The sequence below is a fragment of the Denticeps clupeoides genome, chromosome 9, assembly GCF_900700375.1.
Source record: "Denticeps clupeoides chromosome 9, fDenClu1.1, whole genome shotgun sequence".
Taxonomy (NCBI): domain Eukaryota; kingdom Metazoa; phylum Chordata; class Actinopteri; order Clupeiformes; family Denticipitidae; genus Denticeps; species Denticeps clupeoides.
In genome coordinates, this window is record NC_041715.1 from 13,109,897 (window position 1) to 13,124,354 (window position 14,458).

Here is a 14,458-nt window from a genome sequence, read left to right on the forward strand (position 1 = left end):
TCAGTTTCTCCTACCAAACCTGGAATAAATGATACCCCTTTACGCTCCCAGATTTAGCACCATGGACTGCGCCTCTATACAACTCAGCAACTATCTTTCAGTAATGCCATTACTATATATAATTTAAATACATGAAATCAGGATCAGAATCACTTTTATTGGCCAAATATGTGAACACTTACAAGAAATATGATTTTGGTTAATGGTATCTCTCAAACACAACAGTATAAAACAACAACAATATAAAATATAGGTTAAATATAGATTATGCACAGAAAATACAAAGTAGTTGTTTATGAGTGTGATGGTGAGGAGAACGAAACTGGTCCTGGTCTGCAGGCTTCTATATTGTCTGCCAGAGGGCAGCAAGTCAAAACGTCTGTCCAGGGTGTGAGGGATCTGTGATGACTTTCCCTTTTCCAGGTTCTTGAGAGAGACAGGTCCTGGATGGAGGGCAGGGTAGAAATTAGGATCTTTTCTGCCATACGTACAGTCTGTTCCTTTTCTGTTTAGTGGCTGCTCCATACGAGACTGTGATGGTCAATATCTGTTACCTGCCGATTTGTCATTGTGTGTGAAATTGTAGACAACCTTTCTTATTTTTTGTGTTCATCAGGCAGGTATCAGGTGCTAAATATAGGTTTGGCTGACAAAAGTGTTTTTTTTTGAGGGAGAAAAAATTCCTAGCTCAACATGTATCATACATGGTGAATGTACAGTATGCACAAAATGGTAGCTCTTCTATACTGTGAAGAGTGTGACTCAGTCTGACTCTAAAATGAAATGTTCACTTCCCTCCATACAGATTGGACCTGACAGGGGTGACATTGTGAACTTTACCAAGAGTCTGGCATACTCTCAGTCCCTAATCCCTACCCTGGATGTACCACAGTGGGCCAATCGATAACACTGGTTCCCTTAAAACATAGCAGCATTGATTTTTCTTCCATCCAACTCCCTCTATAATTTGGTTGGGGCTCATGTTGTACTCAAGTAGAACATCCATAATGGAAATGTCCTGAAATAAACTGAACCATCCTGTTTATAAAAAGTTTATTTCCTGGCACACTCAGCCAACCATCAAAAATTGTGTGATCTGAAACAGGACTGGTGAATTTCTTCATCAGTATTTTCAGCAAGACTGATGTTTAAATATTAGTTATTCTCCAGGTGTAAACAGTAATACAACCAAATTTCCATTCACGTGTTCAGTTTATATCAAGGATGCCATTTTCTTTACTTTACTTTACTTTGCAGACGCTTTTATCCAAAGCGACTTACAAGAGGAAGACACCAGCAATTCTCATTCGATTTCTATAGATTTTGAGTTAAGAAAACTAAGAGGCCTGATAAGGCCTAACTTGTTAGAAAAAGAACATGCTCGGAAATTGTTAAGTGCTAGTGTGTATGCATGTGCGTGTGTAAGTGTTAGATTTGTCCGAAATACTTTTTGAATAAGTGGGTTTTCAACAGCTTCTTAAAGGTGGTAGTAGTCTCGGCTAGTCTAATTGAGCAGGGCAAGTTTTTCTACCAGCCAGGGACAACAATTTAGAAACAGAGTTGATTGGAATCGGAGACCCGTGAAGAGGGAATTTTCATTTCATGTAAGAACTTATGGAAGAACTGAGGGAAGAGGGTGGGTGATCATAATGTGCGCTCAGCAATACATCTGAATACTTCGACGTTATTGTTGACGTTGTTGTAAAACTAGTGTCAGAATTATCGAGTAAAATATAATATGTGAATAGTTATGAACAAATCATGCTCTCTAGAAGCGGTTTTACCGCATTCACTTAATTTTGGAGGAAGCCGAGCGCCGTCATGGGTCCATCAAATCACACTCCGGCTCCGGGTAGCCGCCCCCCGCACGACCATCCAATCAGAACGCAGAGCGTAGCCGGGCCCCGCCTCTCCTCATATGAATATGTGGGCGTTCGGCGCTCGCCCTCCGCCAATGGCGCGCTCCGGCTGTCCCCACGAGCCAGCGAGGGTTTCCTGGGCCGCCGTGCGATCAAGCGCGGTGCGCGACAACGTAGCGACCGACCCGAGGACGAGCGGCGGACGCCCATGGACGCCCTGTGAACCCCCCGCACCGCACGGTGAGTGTCGGCGTGCCGCGCGTTTGTTTCCAGGCGCGACTCCTCTCCCGCCGTGGACCGCGTTTATGTAATACGTCCCCGCGACCGAGCGACCGAGCCACGCGTCCGCTCCTCAGCATCCCCCCGCTCCGCTCGGCTCCGCTCGGCTCCGCTCGGCGCGGCTGAAGCGGGGGCTGGGTGTCATAATGCGGAGCTCTGCCCGCAGCCGCGGCTCTGAATGGGCGGCTGGCACCAGGGGGGCACAACCCGGAGCCCGAAATCTCTTCATGTCGCTCGGCCAGGACGCGCCGCGTATTCGGACGCTTTCTGGCCGCGTTCGTTCGCGTTTCCGTCCCCGAGTTGTCGCCGCTCAAAGACTTGCGCCGTCTGGCCTTGAAAAGAAACTTTTCGAAGCCCCTGATACTACTCAGAACAACACGAGCTGTTACAGCGCGGCGACCTGCGTAATTAAAGGTAATTACGAAGTGATATGAACACGTGTAATTAATGGCATTGTTACATAATTATAAAGTTGTTATTGATACTTTTTTTAACCTTTGTAGAACTGTCTTATGTCAAAGGACAGGCTTGTGTCACAAAGCCAGGACGTGTTCAGCAGTCTTCATATTTTTTGTGTTTTTTCCTAAGGTATCATTGCTTGATTTTAATGAGCCGTACACTCAGTATATAAAAAAAAAGATTAAACCAATGTTCCGTTCATTATTTATGGCAGGTGCTCCATTATTCATCTGCGGTTTTCAAACAATAATGCATATTTCAGGAGAAACGGTGTTGTTGTTTTTTTATTCCATTCTGAGTCTTGGACGTGATCCACTTCGTATCATCGTGAGACGTGCATTTGCATGCACTTCCACCAGTTCTGCTCCATGCAGAGGAAGCCGTACGCACGTCACAGGGTGGCAACGTCTGGCAACTTTCATGCCGGGGTGCGCCGTCACGACCCGTGGCCGCCGAGAGGAGGACCACTGTCATTTAGACAGACATGGCCCCCAGGCATTAATATCGAGTATTGGGTGCTGCATTAGAATCGATTCTAAAGGTCAAGGTTAAATCGAGTGTTGCTTTTTTCTCTCGTTCTTCCTCTATTACATAAATGGAAAATGGTCAGACGTATTTGGGCCAGGATCGTGCACCCCTGGTTTATTATGTTCTGTCTCTTTTGACAACCCTCGTCTGGCCCCGTTATGCATATTATTGACCTTACGCAAAAGGCCCCCTTATAAAATCCATAAAAAAAATACAAATCCCAACCTTCTTTATTTGCTCCCAACTTTCACGTGATCACAGTGCAGGAATTAGAGAACACAGTCAGTCCATGCCGTCAGTCAGCATTTGGATAACTGAGGCTACCAACAGTAACATTATTATGTTCAGCCTGTGTGTGTGTGTGTGTGTGGGCGATTAACAAAATGCATTGGCCATCATGGTTCATATTTAATGTATGGTATGATGCACAGAAATAATGAATGGCGAGCCCAGAAGCATCTCACCAATATTGCTGTTGCTCTGGGGTCGTCCACTTTAAATCCTTTTAAGTGTTTTCATTGATGGTAAGTTCTCATAACGCACAGAGTCCTCAGAAAGTGTCATGTCATCAGTGCTTATTTGTTTTTAGTACTTAATTCCACCGCTGTGGAGCACAAAAATAGCACAACTAAAGGATTTATAATTGGGCTCCGTGACGAGAGGGGACCGAGTGGCTGAACATCTAGTGGCCAGTTCTGCTTGGATTGCAGTGCTTCAGGTCCTACCTTGAGCTCCAGCATAGTGTTACTGGCTCTATCTTTCATTCAGGCCACACCCTTTTATATCCTTCATACACATACGTATAACATACCCAAAACTTTGCGAAAGTAGATTTACAGGAGTGAAAGTATTGGCCTTTTGGTGAGGTCTCCGGGGCAGTGGTGGCCTAGCTTTTAAAGTCCCCACACACTGCTCCCCAGGCACCCTTCATGGCTGCCCACTGCTCACCAAGGGTGACGGGTTAAATACAGAGGTCATGTAGGGCAGTGGTGGCCTAGCGGGTAAGGACACAGACTCATAATGTAGGGATCAAACTACCAAGGTGCCAGTGAGGTGCCCTTGAGCAAGGTACCATAAAAATGAACAATGAAACTTGAAACATCTGCTATTGTGTGTGATACTGCAAATTTTGACTTCCAACAGCCTGGACCTGTTATTAATGCAGTTTGCATCATTTTTTCATGCAAAACGTCAAAAAGGCTGCATAGCCATACAACAAGTAATTCAGTTTGCCCGTGAGAAGTCTGGGGAGGGCGAGGGCACGTTTGACATGGATTTTGTAACCTGTTTCGTAACCTCTTAACATGCTAGATGTGGACCCTGGGCAAAATAAAAAATGGGCTAACGCACATGACAAAGCCTGTAACATCAACCACTCACGGTGACATCATGGCTTATCTCCATGAGCATTGAGGGTCACAATATGGACATCCGTCTGTCCTGATTCAGCCCGGGCCCTTCGGCGAGATGAGCTCTCATTACAGCTTTGTTTCAGCACACTGTCCCTCCGTCCGTTTCCCCGTTTCTTTTTTCCGTTTGCTCGGCACCGTAAAAGTGGCCGTAATGAGACAGTTCTCCAGAGCATTAGCCCTCTCTTCATATTGCTGTTGGCATTTGTGTTTTAATTGAAGTACTTTACAATTTATTAAGGGCGTTAATAAATCCTTGAGTGAAATGCATTTGAAAGGGAGATGAAGAAGCACCACCATCGGCATTGAGTTTGTGTGTGTGTGTGTGTGTGTGTGTGTGTGTGTGTTTATTAATTTAAGAAGTCGTTTTGAAGTCACAAGGTGTCTGTTGGGATACGGTGAGGCCACGTATCTCGCTGCACACCTTGCTGGGATGACGCTCTCTTGTGCTGTGACTTAATCTTTACTATACAGCCTAGCCACGCATGACAACGGCATGTAAGAAGGCGTCCTCGCTGGTGTATTCATTCTAAAAGTATTAATTTTCAGGGTTTTTTTTCTCCTAAACCCCTGTCATATTTAGCTCAGTTCTGTGACGGGAGGCTGGGACCTCTGGTCAATGGTAGGTCCTCAATGGACAATGTGTCACAAATGCACCACAACGGCCCAGCGCATGACGTCCGTGCACCACTGCTCGATGACATAGCCACCGTGTGACAAATGCACCATGACAGCTGGCCATGTAGTGCAGGAGGTGGGGTCCAATGCCAGTTGTTCTGTCTCAATAAGACAAGCCCTGCCTTCGAGACACTTAGCAGTGGCAGATTCTACTCCTGGTGGATTCAGAGTGAATTTTTTTTAACCCCAGAATGACTCAGTGACTGCACAGTTGCACATGTGCCTATCTAGTCTGGTCTGGCCATGTTTTTCACCCGCTTCACTCCTCATGAAAGATTGTGAATGCTTCAAGTGTAAGACCTTGGCTGCACGAGCTCACGGGAGTGAGGTTATTATAAGCGAAAGAGATGTAGCTGTCACCGGCTGAGCAGCCCGCTCGGGCTTAAGATCGCTAACGCGAGCGCCGACCCTTCCCACGAGCGGCCCGGGGGCGTCAGACCGTTTCTTTTTTTTTTTTTTTTTTTTGCGGGAGTCGCAATACGATGGCGGCACCTGTCTCTGCGCCTGAATACATGCTCCACAGCCTGTCTCTGCACGGGGGAAACGACAGCCTTGTGAATAATTGAGACTGGTTTGACGGTGCGCCGCCGAAAATATACCATCGGTGTCTCTCAAGCGGCACATTCGCTGGCGTAATTTGCTCGGTTAACAAGACGTCTTTTAAAGCAGGGTGCCGATTGCTGCTGTTGACCATATGAAATGAATCATGTTCGGATGAACAAACAGTGTTTTTATTATAAATGATACAGAAATTTGACCTAAGCTTAGGTGAAAAGGTTAGCCAGTGTCTGAATTTGTGAGTCTTGCAAGTATTCGGTGGGGTTTTGCTGTTTGGTGTTGGAGAGTAGGATACCAACCCCATAAAAAAGTTGGGTATAATATTAATAATTTAGTTTTAATTGATTGAAGAGTAGTATCACTGCGACTGGCACGCTTGCTTTTTCTGAAGAGTCAAGGTCATTTTTACTAGAAATTAAAGATATGATTTCCCATTGAGTGGAATCCCCAATATCATTCTCAAGAATAGCTCTGGTATCTTGTATGGATGCATTGAAGTTTATTTCAACACTTAAACATTTGTGAAGCCAGTTTTCAGCAATTAAAATAGTGATTTAGTACTGTATTATGAAAAGGTGTGTTAAAATGAAGTGATTTTATGATTAAATTCTTTATTTCCCCTTTTTAAGGAACAAGTGTAATGATGGTATCACAGTATATTGCGATATCATTGTTATTCTGGGCAGCGTAGTGATGTTTTATCCTATTGTGGCATTCTGTGTGACTCCCATCCCCTTATTTTCCCTGGGCATTCTGCGCTTTTGTGGCATACATTGACTGCACTGGAGGCTGCACAGGCATCTGGGCTTTTTTTCTGTTTAAACACTCATGCATTGGCCAATTGCGGATTCCCTGGGAGCCATTGTTCTGTAGGAGGGACCATGGCCATCTGCTCTCCTGCCTCGTCCATCCTTTTACAATCTGGCCTTCTGCTACGCTCCCTACTGCTGATTTCTGTGGTACTGACCTTCCCATCGCCCCCTCGCCCACTCGTCCTACTCGTCCCTCCTCCCATGATTATGGTGGTTCCTGCTGCTAGTCTTCATGGTCATATTCTGTAGCATCTACATCCTTTCTCTTGCTTTTATTTAACCATATCTCTAACCAGAGATAATGGAAGCAGGCCAGGCCTTGTTCACATGAGGTGTACAGGAACCTCACATACGTGAAAGGCAATTTGACAATCTCAGTTATCTCTAACCTACTGTACACATTGTGAAGAATATCTTCCTTTGTGACACCTGCCTCTTCATGAGTTCTCATTGGTTAACAAACACCGCAGTGCATTTTACAGCTCATATATTGTGTAAACGAAATACTGTATACTGAATGTACTGGGGCAGTCAAGTGACAGTGAATTAATTGCTCTTCCCATTTCATCATTTAAAATGTCCATGTGCCCAGATGGCACATGGGGGGAGAACAGACTAATTTTAAAACGTGAGCTTATTGTTACAAAAAGTGAGCGTCCACCCATTTAACAACTGCAACTGTATTCTCTGATATTATGTTTACCTTGTGCTGTTGACATTGAGTTGACTCAATTGATATAATTTAAAATTGGAAAATATTGGAGGTAGTTGTAGATGTCATTTGACTATATCCAGCATAATAGTAGACACGAGTTCAGCTTTGTATGGGCTAATTAAGTCTGAAACCATGATCATGTGATGCTGTTTGTACTCATTTCCACAATATCACAATATAAGAGCGGTAGCACGTGTAGTTAGATGTGATGTAAGTACGTTCAGTTGAGTGTGTGGCAGTTACTGTAGTCGGCACTGTGTAGGCAAAATGTCAGCAGTGTGTTGACATTACTGTGAGATAGCCGCTGGACATCTTCACCTTCACTCGCCACGCCCGCCTCTACGGGTGTTGAGTCTATTGCTCAACCTCAAGGGCACAAATGATGCAGCACTCCCTCTCCTACAGCACTCCCTCTCCTGTACGCGTCCATTACAGTGGACGCATACAGTACAATGCTTTGACACTAGAAGTGAATGCAGTCGTACCTGAAGAGCGCTTCTTGCCATTACCGTGACTGTTCGGTATCGGTACTCTGTATCAATGGCTACTCATCAGTAAGTGCTCGGTACTTGTTCTCAAAAAAGCAGTTATCGGCACATCCAGACTCTTATCGCAGTTGTGGTTCTGCTGTGTTATTTTTGCCACTGCTGTTACATTTGTGGAGTTTTATTTAATAACGAGTGTGCGATTGGTTTTCTTGATTTCTGTATTTTTGTACTATATATGTGTGTGTGTGTGTGTGTGTTGTGATCCTGGATGGTTAGGATTCCTCTGTTGGCCACCTGGGCCTGAACACCGGCATCTCGCCACCCTAATTAATAGAGATCAGAGATACGAGGGTCAGTTGCAAGTGGAATTCAGACAACAAAGGTGGTCACGTAACCTGGGATGCCGGCAGGTTAACTGCACCGTGGTGGAGCAGTTGCACGTGGTTTTGTGGGATCTGTGCACTTTGTTCTCTTCAAGGGACAGCTGAAATTTGACCAAGGTCGTTTTTTTTTTAATAACATGTGTGGGGCACTGTCTCTCTCAAAAAATAATGGCTCTATGCCTCGTAATAGTCAAAAGACAAAAAAGAACTACAAATAGATGTTCCAGTTGAACTAGTTGGGAGGCATGGAGGCATGTCTCCTGATACAATGTTATTACAATGCGATAAAATCACAGTCCTGTGACAGTGTCTACAACAATGGTTCCAAAAGTTCTTTCCCTGAAGCCTCCCCGCCTGTGTCCAAGACAAGCGAGGAGCCCCCCACCCCAACTCCTATTTCTTCCCGCATACACAGATTAAAAGAATAAAGTGACTAATTTACACACTTGTATTTGCCAAAAATAAACAGCATTTGTAGGTTTTTGTTCTTATTCTGCTTGTTGTACACTGTAGGCTTTATAGACTCGATAAATCCTACAGGACTACACTAGTAGTGGAAGTTTTGATTATCCTATTGGGTGTGTCATTGGGATTTTATAAAATATAATGTTAAACCTCAGCGCAGATCCCCTCCAATCTCAAGCATCCCCACACGTAGAACCTGGGGGTTTGCAGACCCCAGATTTGGAACCACTGGTCTACAATGTTATTATATCTGTATACATTTGGAATTACAAAATAACATATTGTTGAATGGTGCTATGTGATATTGAAGTGCTATAAACACACGAAGCCTTCCTATCCCTAACATCTGTGCATATTTAGCTTCTATTTCTGAAAAGCAGTTTAGTAGAAATTACCATAGTGACAACCCATCAGTAAGTAACCGAAATGCATTCAAGTGGATGCTGGTCGCTGATGTTCGCTATGGCTGTACTGTTCTGGTCCATTTTACAATCAAGATAAAAATCGCGAGCTCTAGCTTTTAACAATGCAGTTCTTTTGTCTTGAGTTTTTCAGCTGAAAAGACAGAGGGCACTATTTTCAATCAGGTGCTCCACGCAGCCCTACGTGCAAAAACTAATATAACACATGTGACGTATTGATGTGAGAGCTGTCATTCAATTATCTTCTTCTGTTTAAAACTCTGTTTACCAGAATATCATTAAAAATCACAGAGGTGAATAATTACACCCCAACAAAAAGTGGAGTTAGTTTCTCTTATTGAAGATTCAGACCACTTATGTTAATCAATACTTGGCGTGTAGCGCTGCATGTAACGCCAGTTTGAAAATCCAGCGTGTGCCTTGAGTCTTTCATTCACGAATTTCAAATGCTCATCTGAAACCATGATACACCGACATTGGATACCAGCAAATCAATAATTTATCACAATATGAGGTGCCACACTGTATTGCTGTTTACATTTTTACACGTAGAACCGTATTCATCATTCAGCTGGATGTAGAAGGAGGTTTAGTCCGGTGTTTAAAAATATGTTTCAGTTTATCCATGTATCTGAAATGAGGTCTTGGTGTGATAACATCCATTCTAGAACCAATGCAGAAAAAGTTCTAATTCATTTTCCCGCTAATCCTACGGCATCTGAAAGTGAAGTGATTGTCATACACTGCAGCACAGCACACGGTGACACAACGAAATGTGTCCTCTGCTTTTAACAGTCACCCTCGGTGAGCAGTGGGCAGCCATGACAGGCGCCCAGGGAGCAGTGCTCAGTGGCACCTCAGTGGCACCTTGGCGGATCAGCATTCGAACCGGCAACTTTCTGATTACGGGGCCGCTTCCTTAACCACCACTGCCCCTGGTACTACAATCAGCATTAATTGGGTTAAAATGCACTCACCTTTATCAGGGACATGTAAATAGGACATGCAGTCTGTCTGTTTGGGGAAGCAAGAGCATTTTGTGGACAGATTATTGTTGTCCTCCTGACGGAGGTTGTGAGGACTTTTTGTGGTTTGGTTCCTGGATCCTGTGAGCATGTTCTCCCTGTTCCTGGTCTCTCATGAGCGCTCAGCAGTGTGAGCGTGATGGTGATGATGGCGATGATGATGCAGCTTGTTTTCTAGTTCATGTCAATCACTTTTCAGCTCCATGCTGCAGACGGCAGTTTTTTTTCTCCAGTCTGTCAGTATTTTAAATGATGAATTATATCACTGTTGTATGACAGTCTATGAGGCAGCACTTTACTACGCTAATAAAATAACAGCCGGATGGAAATTGATGATCATTGCACTTTTGGAAATTTGTTATTTGGGTGCCACAGTTGTTGTGATGCATGATAAAATGGAGGCTGGAGGCTTCTTCAGTCTACGAAACTGGACACAATAATAATGAACTGCATCAATAAATGACACAAATTAATCAACAATTACATCAATAAATAGGCACATAAAAGTGTGTTATTCACCAAATCCCAACAGGTTCCTAGTGCATTGTTATATTTTATATTTTATGTATCATTTTCCCAACATTTCTGTGTATATAAGAGATTTAAAAATAGTAACAAGTTTATCAAATTAAAAGTAAAAATCTTGGGTGGTAGTGGCCCAGTGGCCTAGTGGGTAAGACACTCGCCTGTGAACCAGAAGACCCAGGTTCAAATCCCACTTACTACCATTGTGTCCCTGAGCAAGACACTTAACCCAAAGTTGTTCCAGGGGGGGACTGTCCCTGTAACTACTGATTGTAAGTCGCTCTGGATAAGGGCGTCTGATAAATGCTGTAAATGTAAATGTAATAAATAGTTTTATTGTTTTATACAAGTTTTTCAAAATATAACTAAGTATGCTTACAGGTTCTTTGCTTCTAAAAAGTCATATTTTTAAATAAATATTGTGATTGATAATTTCTGGCCCTGGTGGCGTAGCTGTCTTTCAGTAACCTGTTGTTTTTATCTTATTAGTCTTATTATTGTTTATTTATTTATTGAAAGGTGAGAAACACAAATTCTGTCTTTTGTCATGAACCTGCTGGCAGCTTGTCAGTGCGTCGGCTAAAATAAGATCCTGATAATGAACTCGCTAATGTGGGATTGGACGCGTCGCGTCTGTGTCTGCTTTTCCATTTTTAAAGATATCCGAGTAAACCTGCATGCAGCACTGTGCAGCTCTGGCCTGAACATAGGCAGTGATGCTTCCATAATGACGACCTCAACCCAGAATACTTCCCAGCTCCCCCCCTGCTTACAGTTAAAGGCGACACTTTACTGCGGTAGATGGATAAAGCTGCTCATTTCTTGCTGAATTAAGCCAGGCCGGTTTGTGGTTCCTGAGGAATTTAATTGTATCTTTTTAAGATCAATAATTTATGGTCAGTATGTGAAGTGGGTAAGGCCTTTGTTTTTTTTTTTTTTTCTTTCAGTAAAGCCATGAAAGTTCAGTTCACTGTGGTTCTTTCTGGGATTGTTTTTAATCTGCAGCCAGTGTGGGAACAAAATCTTGGGTTTCTAGTAGAACAGAAATATTTTTTTACAGTCACTCAGGCTGATTTGTGGCAGTGACTTTTAGAGGTGTCAAAAAGAGTGTTCAATCAATTGTGAAGCATTGTGAGATTTATTATTATTTTTTGTTGGATTTGGGCAGTGGGCAGCCATGAAAAGCGTCTGGGGAGCCATGTGGGGGACCTTGACGGTTTGGGATTTGAAGCCACAGCCGCTGTCCTTTATCCTTTGAATTAGAATCAAATTGAGTAGTGAAGCAAATGAAGACCCACACCCCTAATGACCGTGATTAAAATTTTAAATATATTTAAAACCACTTTCTTCTGCTCTCTTTTTGCTTTGAATGACATTGCATGCTTCACATTATTACACCGTGCGGTTATCTGATTGGCATTAACTTTTGGTTTTAGCTTGAATGTATTGTCTGAGCCGCACCACACCAGCCTTAAAGGCCAGTACATTTGCTGTGTGTGTGTGTGTGTGTGTGTGTGTGTGTGTGTGTGTGTGTATTTTTTGTTTTATGCTGTCATAGCACTTGAATTAGACCTTATCTACCTGACCTTTTCAGACAAAAAGGGACAAAAGGGACTCCTTTTATTATCTTAACAATATCGGGATGTGTGCTGAGATTGAGGGGGCCTGAAAGAGAGCCGGTAATTGAAGATGGGCCCCCGTTTGAGGAGGCCTCGGTATCAGGCACGACGCATGTGGGGTCAGCAAGGGACAAGGGACACAGCTCTGATTATGTGCCGGCGAACAGGAATACCCATCTGATCTTATCATGCCGGATTGTCTTATAGTGCCAGTTTTTTTTTTTCTTTTCTTCATCATCTCATCTTATAGCCTCTGTCTCACTTTCTCGCTATTTTTTCCAGGATCGTCTGTCTCTGTCAATCTCCCCTTTTTTCTTTTTTCTTGTTCATTACCCCTTCTCCATCACTCCATCACTCCATTTCTGTCACCCCTGCTGCCCTTCCATGCTTTTTTTTAATCTCCTGTTCCGGACTTTCTCTCTGTCCCTGCCCCTGTCCCTCTTTGACCTTGTGCCTTGTGTGATTCTCCTTGGGTTTTGCTGTGACTCATCGTGCCTCTGAGTTGAATTGAGTCTTGCTGGTTGTGCTGCTGCTGGTGCTGCTCCGTGGTCTCCGGGGCTCTGAGATTCATGTTCTCTCTGTGAGGGGCAGACAGTCGAGTGCCTCCCTCCATCTCTCACTGTCCGTCCTTCCCCCACTCCCAGTGGATCCCTGTGTCCCTGTGTCTAGTTTTGGATGAATTTTTTTTTATTTCACCACATGCTATGTGATTAATTCATCTAAGACTAAGGCGTTCTATCTATAGCTACATGATTTGAATAGTCACTTCATATTCCAGTGTTGTATAGCTTTATTAGGTGAAATATGTCATTGGAATTCACTCTGCACCATGCATCTGCATCCCTCATCTCTAGTCACACTTTATCCTGTGTACACTGCACAGTATTAATACTCAATGCATTTTTGTAACCTCATATCACAGACTTTTTTATTAATTTCACATACATCTATATACCACTAAAACTGCATCAGGCTACCTATATGGCTATGTAGCCAGAGAACTTTTATAATATTTTCAGTGCATATAGAGATTGGTAAATAATAATGAACATTAGCAAGTAAATGGTAACAGAATAAAACAGGAATAATTAAGTTTCACACTTTATGCTTGACAGCAGATCAACAGTTGTATATAGTTTATAGTTAAAATTGCAATTTAAGGGGAGGGGAATGTGTGCAGTGGGAAGACACAGATACCAAGCCCAAGTGAAATATTGTGCTTTTATTTACAGTGAGCGGTGAACAACAAACCAAACCAAAAGTGCTATATACAACAACTACACAATTCACAGGAGGACAACACACCATGAAAGGAGAGACAAAGCAATTACACAACAAAGCCACTACTAACCACACTAATCACTAACACACAACAACTCTTATCCAACTCTAACACCATCCAAAACTCCAACTCCAAAACTCTCCTCTCACTTCCTCCTCCTCCGGCTCTACAACAATGAGCCCTGAATGGTGTCTGGAATGGCCCTTATGTAGTTCTCTGTCCTGTGCGTTGATTGGCTGCCAGTTGACGAGGGAATTGGTGGGTGGAGCTGTAATCCAAATCTCCTCCCCCAGCAGACAGCCTAAAAGAGAACACACAACACAGAGCACCCCAAGCCATTCTACGACCTAAAGGACATAACAAAGTGCGTAACATTACTATTATTAACGTTCTTTTGATTATAATTGTACAGGCATCGATTATGCTATTATACAGCGACTGTTAGTTTAATGTACAGTGTAGTTGAGGATATTTTAGTGAAATAATTTAGACTAAAATCTATCCGATATATATGTCCCATTGACCCTGATTTCTAACCAGTTTCTAACAGGACCAATCAAAAGACATAAGTGGCCACGTAACTTTTAACAGTTAGAGCAGTAACTCACCATTAGTGATAATCATACCCATATGGTTAATAATCATGATTTCCGATGATTTCCTGTCAGGCCAGTATATTTATTCTGGTATCTCATGGTGGCATCAAGGCCTAGGTGCTTTGTGTAAAGGTTTAAAATCCATATACAGTATGAAAATTTTCTAAACTATACTGCTGTCAACAGTTGCATCTACTGCACTGCTGTCAACAGTTGCATCTTTTTAAGAATGTTTTTACGTTTAAGCACAATGTATAAAGTGCTTTTTGGCTGAGAATGACCCAATGTACAGTTCCGTCTCTGAGATGAAAGCCTGGTCAAGGTCCTAATAGTCCATTGGAAAGTTGTCTGCATTG

The 14,458-nt window shown here is 43.0% G+C and overlaps 1 protein-coding gene across 4 annotated transcripts in view; it reads left to right on the top strand.

Annotated features, from left to right (window-relative positions):
* The first annotated feature begins 1,960 nt into the window (after window positions 1–1,960).
* adarb1b (adenosine deaminase RNA specific B1b) overlaps window positions 1,961–14,458 on the top strand; it is a 102,094-nt gene continuing 89,596 nt past the window's right edge. For 2 of the 4 annotated variants that reach the window (XM_028991355.1, XM_028991354.1), the window contains exon 1: window positions 1,961–2,099. The gene's annotated coding sequence lies outside the window, so the exon portion shown is untranslated. Of the gene's footprint in view, window positions 2,100–2,464; window positions 2,553–14,458 lie in introns of those variants that run through there. The other 2 variants (XM_028991356.1, XM_028991357.1) reach the window with 2 other exon arrangements.